Source organism: Rhea americana, unplaced genomic scaffold (assembly GCF_003343005.1).
Source record: "Rhea americana isolate MKP2758 unplaced genomic scaffold, rheAme1 scaffold_204, whole genome shotgun sequence".
NCBI classification, from domain to species: Eukaryota; Metazoa; Chordata; class Aves; order Rheiformes; family Rheidae; genus Rhea; species Rhea americana.
Genome location: NW_028186195.1, coordinates 735,521 through 749,226, shown reverse-complemented (window position 1 = coordinate 749,226; position 13,706 = coordinate 735,521).

The following is a 13,706-nucleotide window of genomic DNA, read 5'->3' as shown; positions in this document are numbered from 1 at the left end:
AAAACAAGACAGTCAGGAAGGCCAAATGAAGGAGACATACAATGGCATCATGGAAGAACATCAGTAAACAAACAGTAAGGAATTAACTTGAGACRGCACTCACTGCTCTGGGTAAAAGTAGCACATACTGATCTGAAAATTCTAAGTATTAGTAAACTATGTAATGACACTGTTAAAAGCAGATCATGTCAAGGCTGTCTTCCTTTCCATACTGATCTTAGTTATTTTGGGAAAAGATCTACCTTTACTTTCCAGATATCAAGAAAGGAAGTATTGAACAAAATGAAAAACACTACCTGTATTAGATTACATATTCTGGATGCATATAGAGACGTGAGTACTGGTTTATTCATATACAGACAAGCCATACTAATTCAGTTCACATATATATTGTAAGCCAGCAAATATCCAGGCAGAATGGATATGGGAGACATAACTCCTACCTAAGACTAGGGCCTGGAAAATACAAAAATACAGCCTTTTTTTTTTTTTTTTTTGGCCATGATGTGATCTTCCCGTATTCACAATGATTAGATGAAGCCAAATTCTTGCCCTTTATAACCACTCCCTAAGTGGTTCTGGTAAAGTGCTATTATCTTTGCAATATCTGAGAACTTCACAGTCAGGGCTTCACAGTTCATTCTCATTCTAGAAAAGCATTGATTCAATCAAAAGGGAGACAATTTATAGAAGTATAACACTATCTCCCCCTATTTCTCACCAATCCACATGATGTTGTTGAGCTGATATTCCTAATTTTTTCACTCAAAAGACAATTGCAAACATAGTGGTGCCAAGTTTAACAAGGAAAAAAGAATAAAGTCAAATCACTTTCTAAGGTTATTATTTCTGAATATAGTTGTAGGGTTTCCTTTTTTAAATGCAAAGCTTTAGGTCCTTTTGCTTTAAGCTGATCCACATAATTAAGAGCGGATAAGGACAGTTTAAGGGATCTGTGCAGAGTTCACCAAAATGCAATTCCTGCAAAATAGAGCATTTTAATCTACCCATACTTGGGAAAAGGAGAATTAGATTATTTTTCCTTGCATGTATCCATAGGCCATGTGTTAACTACAATTTAGTTGTACAAATGAAAAAAAAATCATATATTAGCAAGTATTTAACTATTTATTAACTCAATCATTTCAGAGATTTGGGTGAAACTACACTCCCAGCTGTGTCCATTTCAGCTTGTATATTTTAATATTAATATCTATTTTGCATATTTTTTAATCTACARATTGTAGTTGGTTTTAATGCCATTAAAACTGTATTACAAACACAAGTTATACAGAGAAATRCTCATGCCTATTTTACAGAAATGGGAGTTGAGGTGGCAATTAACATGCTGCCAACAATCCATGCTGTCTCAGTTATAACCATAGCTAAACATTCAGAACCAGTTAGCACTAAGTATGGCCTCAGCTATCTATATTCATCACTCAGGTCTAAAAAGCTGTCCCAAATTACAGTGGAGTAGAGCTAACTGGAACGAAGAGTGATGTCTTTTCATAAAAAGTAGGAGTAAAACATTTTTGATGTGCTTTAGCTACTTTGGACTGGCATTACTCACATATAGAATCAGAAAATGAGGAGAGAGGGGAGAAAAATGTTCAAAACATGCCCTAATCTTCATATGGGATAAGCTGACTCCTTGGAGGAGCACCATTTTCCGCAAGTTTATTATCTCTTTAGCAAATCAACCACTTCACTTGCTAAAAACCGTTCAAAATATCAGATATCCAGTACTGTAGAGAAATAGGCCAACTATCTTTATATAAGGAGCTGCTGTTATAGGAGCTTTTTTCCTCTTTTCAGGACACACAATATTTTTCACAAGTGCTCCCCTCAGTCCAACTGCTATGTTGACAGATGAYAGCAATCATGATTGACTGTTATTATATCTTATTCTGTGAGTGGCAGAGTGAATAGCATGAATTCATTCCAGAGTGAATGAATACCTTCAAAGTACCTTTCATAAAACAGGAGCTTTCAAAGCAAGGTTACCATTTCCAAACCTTCAATATTGCTCCAATTTATTTTTCAGATTAAGAACCAAGCTCATCCTCATAGCAAGTCTTTTGATGTCACACAAGGTACACCAGAGCTAACTTTAGCTCACAGATTTAAAATACAAAGGGTATGTCTTAGAAAAAAAAMCAGTTTCCTTTACTGTACCTACTAATCATATTGCATTGTGCAGCATAAAGTGTAATTCTACTGCTGTCAGCTGGTGGTCACCCAGCACAGAAAACCTTAACYCATTACTTCACTGTAAGGCTCCTCAGCTAGGTTTGCTACATGACTCAAAGGCAATAGCACCTTTTATGAACTAGCTGAGATTTCCTGATAAAAGTGATAGCATTTGTTCATAAGGTAACAACATTGGCTGAATCACAGGACTCGCATTCATTGTTTATACATACATCCAGCAAAAGTTATGACCTGGTACCCATTCTACCTCACTTCCACCTGGCATGTTAACGCAGTAATGGAAAATACAATATTATAACAATCTGAAGGATAGATTTCAGCAGCTACATATTCCTATTGCTTCCTCCAAGACAGATACTTTAATTCCACATGCTCTCAAGCTGCAGCTTCATTAAATAAAGGGATTTTGGTCTATGTACTGTGTACTAGGAACCACAGAAAAAATGATATGAAATAATCTCTCAGAGCATACTGCATTAGCAGCAAAAGGCAAGGCAAAGCTGTAAATTCTTCAATGTGGCAAGACACCAAAAATACCATTTCTTTGGAAGTAACATATGAAAACTTTTTTCTGTGGGTTTGACAGTCCTAAATTTTGTTCAGTTTTCTATTTCCTCCTTGGACACAATAAGATTTCACAGGTTTACTACAGAATATTAGAGTTTTCAATTAAGAAAATACCACCTGTCAAAACAAAACCTGTTATTAATGCATCATTTTTTTGATGAAGCATTAATGCACACCTTTCTCAAATGCAGATATCATTTCTAGTTTGTTCAGAGCATTTACTTCAGAGGCAGAGAGGGAGAACCACCTTTAAAAAGGCCATCAGTGACAGAATGGAATCCTGATAATCTTACACAAAAGAAGCATTACTTTTCCAGCCACCTTAATTTTTGTATATGAAGTATCCTGCATTACTCTTTCTGGTTACTCATAATCCTCTTTAAGTGCCCTTTCCAAGGGGGAAGAAATGAAGGCTCTGGAGAGGATGAGTTCTTGACAGGTAAGCCAGACACCACAGCTGTGTGTCCTGTCAGTTACTTGTATCATCTCTGGCCTATGAGACTACTGCTCCTGAGCATCTAGTAACCTCCTACTGCAATAGGCTCAAGCTTAACCTACACGAATTCTCCATTCTTTATTAGCCCCTCAGTAACTAAAACAAACTGCTGTTTAACTGAGGAAAACAGAGCCTGACCCAGGGCAAGAGTAAAAACATAGCAAATTCAGAACAGTAGGAGCATTTTATACACTTTTCACAAGATACGTATGATTCACGATCATGAAGAATATGGCCTGTGCATTAAACTAGAAATGAGACAGTTACATAGTTGTAATATGTGACATACGAACCTTCCCTAGAATGCACTTACATGCACTCTCCTATTCTTAGAAAGCCTGACAAAACAAGACAAGACACAAAACCAGAAAACCTGGAAAGTTAAGTAACCCCACCTAAGCCACTGTCCTGAACTAGACTTGTAAAAGTGAAAACTTAAGCTCACACAAAGCCCTCTGTATACTTGTGGGTTTCTTTACAGGCAAAAAAAAAATAGATGTTATTGAAAACTCAAATACAAATTATATAGCTACACACAGAAATATCTGAAGACCTTCCTGCAAGACATTTGTAAGCAGGAGCCTACCCCAGTTTAGATTTCACATCTGATGTACTCATTGAATAAGCACAAGAACTTTGTTCAAATCAAGYGTTTGCTGTTAAACTCCATCACAGAAATACACATTATAGTCTACTGTGAACTTGAATCGTTTTACCACTTCAGTGGGACTCCACCAGCTTGTATCTGCAGAGGATTGGACAGAGAGTAACTCATGAACACAGATGGAAATATGGCTTGGTAAGCAAGCTGAAAGAGAAACATGACAGCAAAGCCAGACCTCTCTAAAGCTAGACCTGCATTCTGATTGTCATCAGCTAGAGTAAGGGACAGGAAGGTTTTCAGGAAGCAGTCGAGGGAGGAAGGGGAAAGGGGAGGGGAAAAAAAAAGATTAAATCAAGAAAGACTTGCTATATGGAGGGAGCTTTCAAGAGTTGCTTCTATCTTCTGATATATTAGATTCACTGGTGAGAGAAATTGTAACATCACTTCGCTGTGTTAGTCCAGCAGAATTAACTCTTTTCCCAATGCCTAATAGTGGAAAATTTGCTTCTCCCTCTGTGCTTTTCTTGGCTCTTGGTGTTTACTTATTGATAACAAATAAAACAGTTAATTAAGACTTCAAATGCTTTATGTACAAGAATTGTCTCTTATTAGGCCTTCATGTAGTGCCAAACACAAGGAGACCCCTATCTCAAGGAGCAATTTAAACACTCAGGTTTTCCCTCTCTACTCTAACTACCAGTAAACAAAAGAATTTCAATGGTACAATTGTTCAGTAAGTCGAAGTCTTTTGACATGAAATCCCAAAGTCACTTGGCATTAGTGACTGAAGCATTTGAGATAGACGTACTATCCCAGCACCACACTGAAATAGAGGGTTTTTAGCAGCAAGTAAGAGTGAGGAATTGAGGATTAGACATACTAAGCAATTTTCAAGGCTGAAGTAGATAAGTACTTATCAGCATGCTCAGCACCAACGGCACAGGAAAGAATTTACATACATGCTACATACTCTACAAAATATGAGCAGATAGGGGCTGGAAACAGACATTTGCATAGCTTCCCTTTTTGAGAAGTTGCTGCTTCTTTCTACAAGATGCTTTCTTGCATAAACTGACAAGGTTCATACAAGCAGCAACTACCTGTTCCCTTCTAACACATAAGTAATAGTGATTTCTGAATCACTAACAGCTGTAACATAGCAACTTTACTGCATTGAGACTCCTGGCTTTGGTGCCAGAATTACTTCATTCAAATCTCATTATCATCATGGAGYCATCTATTAAGTACTGATTTACTTTGTGAAACCTACTGGTCCCCTGGCTGAGGTTAAGGTACTGAACTACTGAAAAGGCGGCAAGTATTTACCTCCTAGGTTCTGTACAGAGTAAATACGCATTTTATTTCAGGTCTAGCATCTACAATCCTGAATGTTTGTTTTATGGCCATACCAATCCTACTGATTTACATAGATTCCTCTCTTTAAATTGCCACTTCTCTCTCTCTCATTTTTTGTTAAAAACAGCAAAAAGATCAAAAGAGCTTCAATTCTTTTGCACTGTGATGCTTATTAAAAATTCATAAAGATCTCTGATGTTGCTTGTGCTGCTCTGCTATGTCCATTACAGCAACCAGAATATACACTGCCCAAAACAAGTTTTTTTGCTTTGGGAAACCTGATGCGTTCAGCGTATGTGACAACTATCATAATGCTGAGCCACAAGTTGTTTTGTGCTGACAAACAGCCTGAGTGTTCTGTATTGTTCACATTTCCACAACACTTGAAGTTTCTTTGCAGAACTCATCTAATATAAACCTTGACCTTCCACATARAAATACAGCTACTTATGGTATCGTACTTCAAAGCTTCAATTCTTCTCTATTTCTACATATAAAGAGGATCTGTGTCCTGAGGAAACAGCTTTTTACAATTTAGAAGGCATACAGGTTGGGTTTCTCTACTCTTCTGCTTCTAAAGCACACCACTCAAACTCTTGAGATTTGAAACATCAACTACAGTGAAGTCCACCTTGTATTAATTTGGCRGTTTTGTAAACGAATAGCTAGGAGGTTTTCCACAGGACTGCAYTGCTTTTATTGCACAGCAGAAACACCTGGATTGTTAAAGAAATTAAACTGCTGTTCTGAGAGCATTTGCCTCATTTACTTCAGAATTTGAATCATGACATAAGGCAGGGGATCAAAAGAGAATGGATGGTTTCCATGAGAAAGGCCATTGTTTTACTACCCTAGAAAACTGCATTCTATTCCTGCTTCTCTTGACATTCTTGTACGTGGCCATATGGGGCAGGCGGTGGGGGGAGACACACTCAACTGTCCTCACTTGTAACAGTCCATTAACATCGTCAGGCTGCTTAATCAAGTTTGATTTGCATCAAAACTCTGCACAAATGGTTTATTATTCTTTCTTCATATGCAACTTTTCCACTTTTCCCTTAGACTATGAACTCTCTAGTACAGACACTATTCTGTTGGAGATGAATAATTAAAAAAGCTCAGCAGAGAAAACAAAGCAATTTGGGAACCACAACGCACATTGAGATTGTTACTGTTTTACTTGTCTGACAATTTCTTCAGGAAAGTTAGATTTATCACAACAGTAATAAAACTTCCAGGCTACAGCTGAATAGAAGTTTGTTTCTGAAGATTAAACAGCATGTCAGATGCCATCAATTAGGTTGGGATTTTCTGGAAAAAAATAATAAAAAAAMACACACACACACAAAACCAGACATTAGTCATTTGCCACCTTCYGCATCTTACAGATTTGAAGAATTAAGCTTAGTATTAGATATGAAGGGCTCTTACTCTAGACAAGGCTAGTATATTGTAAAGTATTTCTCTATTTCATATGGAGCAGTAAGTGGAATGAGTGTTTGTGTTCAACAGTTTGACACAGTGACCTACGCAAGACCCCTCTTCCCCATATTCCACCTGCATCACTGAGCCATGAGTTTTATAATGCTGCACTAGGCTGAAGAAACCCTAATTTCATCTTTGCATCCGTGAAAACTAAGTATATAGCAGCTGCATACAACCTGAAGAGAAAAAATTGCCTTAATGCACTCAATACACAGTTCAGGTATGACAAACAGGTTTCAACTGCAAGGCTGGGACTATGTAGGTCTGTGCAACAGGCTACAGGTTCAGCTGTAACGCTATAAACACACCCACATGCTTGGATTCTAAAGGAAGACAACAGTGGATAGATCAGTGCAGTGACCAAGCTGCTCAGTCTCCCTGCCCCATCCTTGTASTTACTGAGGTCCCACACATCTTATACTGCAACATACAGATGATTGTCATGAAAATTTTCACAAAACCAGTAAGAATAACTAGGCCTGATAACATGCAGGAAACTTGGGCCATCGGCATTACCYCATCTTAGAAATAGGAAACCCAGGCTCAGAAATTAGGGTGCTACTCAGTTTGTGGCAGAACCAAGCTTAGCCTCAGGTCCCCAAGTATCTGTTTCAGTCACAAACTTTGGATTTCTTGAGACAGTAAGTGAACATGAGTAGGAAAAACAGAACCAGTTTTCAAAAGCATGAAGTATTCAAGAACATCTTCCAGTGATGCTAAAACAAATTCTCAGTGACTCTAAGCACCATGTCTAAGTTTAAAAAAACACTAGAGAACACTCATTGGCCTGCTACATCTGGAAACCCAAAAGTACATCTTCTAGATGTACTGCCTTTTCAAATTTGGCATCTTCCTGCTTCTCCTACATATACTTTTGAAATCTTATTCCAATCACTACTCTGAAGCAACGGGAACTCACCAGGAATTAGGAAATTTGCCTCCCACTGTGTGTATTGCATCTTAGGGGATGAAAATTAATAAATAAGCCCTTAAGTTTCCCTCTGAACTGCAGTATAAATACTTCTTCAGAGTGCAGCAAGTGATTTGAAGAGCTTGTTTCACCCATTCCAGGAAAAAAAAAAGAAAAAAACACACCTAAACCCGCCTGTATTTTTAAAAAAATGAGATTTAATTAAAAAATAACCCTCCTACATTATTATTCATAACAGTGCTGAATAGTACAAAAGCAACTCATTTTTTTTATGTAGAAAGGGGAAGAAAAAAACTGTCAAGATTGCTCCAGAAGCATAAATACATATTAAGTAAGGAAGTCTTACAGGATGTACTTTATTTATGAGGGGGGCTAGGGGCTCAGAAAGGGTGTGCAACATGTCATAGTCTCAAGGAATGAAATCAAGTTAGAGAATTTGGAATCACTACTGGATCTGGGTCATGTCAAACCTTGTATTTGTCCCTCTACGTTTTCTGTTCATTCTTATGAGAACTGTAAGCCTGCATTCAGTCTGTTAACAGCTTCAAAGCTCAGGAGGATTTTCGTTTCACATCCTGGGGTAAGTACATGCCCAAGTTATTAGCAAGTTAAGTGCATTATGCAGGGAACACTGTAGAAGCTCAGAGAAGTATCACTGTCAATGTCTCACCTTTCCACACTTTGGCAATATGCACAAACCCAATTTTGAAGTGTGGACAGCAATAAGAAAAGCTGCCTAAAAAAAAATCTTGCACTGTGTAACAGATTCAAAGAATTGTGTTTCTACTTTTCACAAAKCTCCCACTTTAGGTAAATACACATTTATCTTCGCATTGCATATGTTAATTAGATATGCAACTAAAACCCACTACCACACCAACAGGTGACCTTCCATACAATCAGCACTACCAGCTCTTGAAACAACCTGCATATTGTTTATTTTACAGTTAAAAGCTTTTTTCCTACAATAGAGTTACACCATTAGCAGGAACCGCAGACATATCACATTAAGTTTTARGCCTTGCAAAACTGAAACAGCTTGGCAATATACACACAGTTCACATACACAGAAAATTAAAAAAAGTGCTAAAATATGCTATTTAGATGTTATCAATATATTTAATTTCCTGATCATTAGAGGTACTGAATTATGATTTTTGCATGCTTACAGTTTGTGATGTTGTCTTGTGTAGGTGAAGTTATTCAGTTCAAATATTCAAAGATCTTAAACAGTTAGGTAACTGAATATACAGGAAGGTATCCACTATCATGAAACAGATGGCTCTTCAGAAGCTCAGCTCTTGTGAGGAACAGAGTTGGGGTTTGCATTTTGGATWATGAAATCAGTGAAAAATTTCAGCATTCTGTGATGTTCCTTAAGCTCTTCTATACTTTTTAATTTAGTCTCACACAACTTTTTGAAACTAACATGCGCAAGGGATGTCATACACGATAAATATGAATTACTGTGTGAAGTGTTTTTGACATGCATCACTACTGGGCGTGTAAACTGTCAAATGATGGCTCCTTATCACCTATGCTAAATGGTGAAAATAACATTTGCTCAATCAAGAGAACTGATCCAGCTTAGAAATAGCTGACAGTGTGCTTCATTTTCGGAAACACCTCATAAGATCAAGGCAGAACTCCAGCAGGGACTACACTAATCTGGCAAATAAATCATCTGTATGCTAGAAACTTCATCCACTGTGCAGTTAGTGCACAAAAGATTTTGGTCTGCTACTACTACTAAAGCTAGATCAGAAAAACTTGGTAGACATTAAGGAATTCTGAAAGAATCTGTTACTCTTTACTGGTCTCTCTCCAACACATCTGCTTATTTTCTTGATAGAATGGTGTTCAAAGTTGGTACAGTTTCTCAGCTGAGACATCACCAGTCCTCAGATGATTGTTCCAATTACCTCCCTTATCTTACAYATGATACTCAGATCCAAAACCCAAGAAAAACATTTGCCTTTTCTTCAGCCAAATCCCACTGTTGACTCACAGTTTATGACACCACATCCTCTGCTCCCACACCAACTATCTTATACTACAAATCTATGCATTTGCCTCCTCCTTTCTTCTTGTCTTTATTAAATGCTATCCTATTGATACTGAGATATTTCCCCAGTGAGTCAAGATGTAAATTGTAATCTCATCTTCCAAAGCACTGGCAACACCTACTCCGGCTTCCAGGTTTGGGTCAGCTTTAAACACTCCAAGTAACTGAGATGCATCCAGAAGTGCTCACACCATGTTTCAATATGCAATATACTTATAATCACTCAGAATTTCATAGTCTACATTATTCTATATGCTACAGTCACCCCAAAAATCTCACATAGTATCAGACAGCATGGCTTTATTCAGATCATTCTGCTTAGAAAAAAAGTGCTTCCTAGTAGTTAGATCAAAATAGTAGTATAGAATCTCTAACAATGAAGCAAAGAGCTATCCTACAGCTATGTACAAGACAATAGGATCTACAAATACAGACATGAACCATACAAGTATACCTGTCCAGAGAAAAAGAATACTGAACTAGAGCAACCTCATGCTAGCCCAGTACAGCAGCTGTCACATTTGATAGAACTTCCAAGTTTTCCAGCTTTCTGCCTGTTCTGGCACTGCTATTTACACAATTTAGGGACAATTCCCCTTCATAGAGGGAGTTTGCTTTTGTGTTTCATCCCCCCCATTTTGTTGTTTGCATCATTGTTTGCCCCTTCCAAAGGCATTTTCCTTTCTCACTSTGCTTTGAGAGTCTTATTTTGGCCCAGGTCTAGAGCCAAGTAAAACAGTGAAGAGGAAAATGAACCAAGTAAGGTGTTTTTAAGCTTTGACATCACTCAGATTTGTGCAGGTTTAAACAAACTTCAGTGAGCCCCACTGATCATCTACTAGAGTCTTCCCCAATGCAAATACAAACCAAAGCTGTCATGGACATGTCTATGCTCAAGCTGACTTGTGTGAGAAGTACCTGCACTAGCTCAGGTATGAAGTACGTTAGCAGCAATGATTGACAAATTCCTAAAATAAAAACAAAGTCTGGAAATGGAATGAGCTCAGAGAAGTCATCTTTAGGAGACTTACGCCTGTTGCATTACTTCTATAATACCAAAGTGCAACTTTCCATCCACTTAGTCCTCATTACTGAGGTAGCTAGAAATGCCTCACCATTCAACCTTTCCCACAGTATGAGAATACCTAACACAAATAACATTTTGCTCTGTTTGTTTTTACAGCTTTCTTCCTCACATGCATTTCAATGCATAACTACCTCCATCTAATAGATGGACAAGCAACATCCCAAAAGGATATTCTAAGAGTGTAATATAAGAAGGAACAGAAACAGATACCCAATTTCTAGTGTCCTGGGCCACATTTCTCTCTCCAAGATAGCAAGAGAGCTTAGAAGCATCAATTACCAGTCTAAGTATTAAACAATACTTAGAGTATTAGACAATACCTTCTGCCTGTACTCTAATTAACAGGAATTAAGAAAAAGGCCTGAAAGGAATTAAGTTTAAGGTATTTTCACAGTAGCTTTATCTCCCCCTCTGTGTATCACTCAAGGCACATGCTGTTTGTGCATCCTACAGAGCACTTGCTCTCAGCCCTAATGAGGGCTGACAGATCCAGTCCAATTATAGCCAAGCAACCCAAAGAATATTTTTTATTGCAACATTACCTTTAAAACACTCCCATCATTTTTTGTCATTATTTGTCATGGCAACAGCAGTTTAGGCTTTTCTTCCCTAGCCCTTCCATTAGTTTCATTCTCAACACTCYGCTCATTCTGCTCTTTGAGCAAAAAGGATATTGATTTGCTGTCCTAYTGGCATCTCAGAAAGGCCATAGCTCCCTTCATGTGTTCCTGCCATTCAGCTTCTGTCAGGTCCCAGATCTACTAAATACAGGAGCTAATCAGGGACTGTATTGGAAACTAGCAATCATAGTATTGCAGACACAGCCAGGATTCTTCCTATTGCCCATCATCCCTTTTCCCACCCCCCTGCAAAGAAAGGGTGGCCAGGGAGACCAGCTGGGGTTACTCTCCCACCACCCAGCTGCTTACCTGCTAATAGCAGGATATAGAAATAATTCTTATTCCCAGATTTTCTACTGTGGGCTTGCCTCAAAGGCAATCACATTTTTCTTTAACAATCCTATAGGGAGATCATGCTGCATGGCTTAGGGGCAACCCAAGAAACTTTTGTTGGAATTCCTTTATTTTCTCTTTATTCTGGGTGATGAAAAGTTAGTATAGCATTTCATCCGTGTAGGTCACATTTTTCATTCTTAACAGCAAACTGCAAGGATATTGCAACGTTATTGTAAACCCCTTACACAGAGGCCATAAGACACTCCTTGTGCTTTACATTTATTCATGCATTTATCTGGTCATAGTTTTTTGGAAGTCCCTTAGCAKGAATGAAATTTATCAGATTTAGAGTTCCCTGAAGAGCTGAGTATTATTGTAGAATGAAGATAGTAAAGAATGATAATGACTACTCAAAAATAACTAGTATTTTGCAGCACTTTTCAATATCCAAGTTCTTTGCAAGCATTAACTTCTTAGATCTTACTTATTTCCACTCACAAGCTACTTTTATCTTCCAGAAAGAATGGGAGGATTTAATACCCTAGCTGGAGCATAAAAGCAACTATAATAACCAAGTAAGAGAAACAATTAGRTCTGGAAGTCAAGTCAGAAGTGATGATTTGGGGAATCCTTTGATACTCATCCACTAGAAGCCAGGCACACACCAAGTAAGTACTTCCTTAGAAAAAATAAAGTAGATAAAAAGGCTCTTAAGTACAATCTATCCAATAGTATCTCTTTCCAATTACAGAACTCAGACTACCAAAAACTGGATCCAAGATAAAAGCTTAAGTATCTGAATCAATGGAATCAAGCACCTGTGATTTTAAAGTGCCTTAACTTCCACAAGGAAGCATTTACCTTGTGCTTGTTTATTACTCGAAATTACTGAATCTAAAATTTGGGTCATGTAACCAGCAGCCTAGACCTTTTTCATGCATTAGTTTCAGATAGGTAGATACTGCATACAGCTAACCAAACAGCACAGAAGTCAAGAAATATTCCAAACTATTTTTTAAATTAAAATATTTGATCCTCTCACTGTCCAGTTCTCAAGACATTCATGGCTCTTGAATTATTCATGAAATTAAGCATCAATTAACATAATTGTTTCTTATGGCATCTACTCTAGTGTTACTCCTCTGAATTGATTTTCCCATAATGGCCACTTTTTAAAAAAAAAAAAAAAAAGTTAACAACAGTCCATTTCTTCCATGACAATTGACTACTTTTTATATTTATCACAGATGTGCACTAGCCCAGTTAATTGCTGTGCTTGGAATCCACTTCAGTTTTTAAATTACTGAGGAAGAAATCACAAACAGCCACTTTTTAACAGCCCTGTCAATGGCAAATTGGATTTTTGTAATTCTGTGCTTACACTCTGCCACATAATTGGTTAAAATACGTAATACCTTTGATGCACACCTGCCTTTTACAATAAAAGGTTTTGATCTGAGAAGGTACCAAGAAAAAGTGCATATTTAACACCTCAAAAAAAAAAAAAAAAACTCTTGCACGTTTCTACAGAGATATAAAGACTTCACAGCTTTGCACACTCTTACAAGTCAAAGACAGAAAAGCTCAGCACAAGGACTCCCCACACTCTGTAGGCTTTGAAGTTGATTAAAATTTTACATTTACGTACACCTTTTTGCTAATCAAACGCCGCTTACCCCCCACCGCAGTGCCTTATGCCGCCCGCAGAACAGCCCTCGCTCGCCGCTACCTCAGCCGCAGCTTCACCGCGCACCGCGGAGCTTCTGGAACGTTCCCCGCAGCTGCCGCCGGCAGCTGTTAACAAGCTCGCGCGCGCGCCACAGCACCTGTTTCAGGAGCTCGGTCGAACCCCGTAGCACGAAGGTTCTTCGCCCCGCGCTGCCTGCGCGCGCAGCTCGCGCGCCTCACAGCGCCCGCCTCGCCTCGCGCTGCCTGCGCGCCTTCA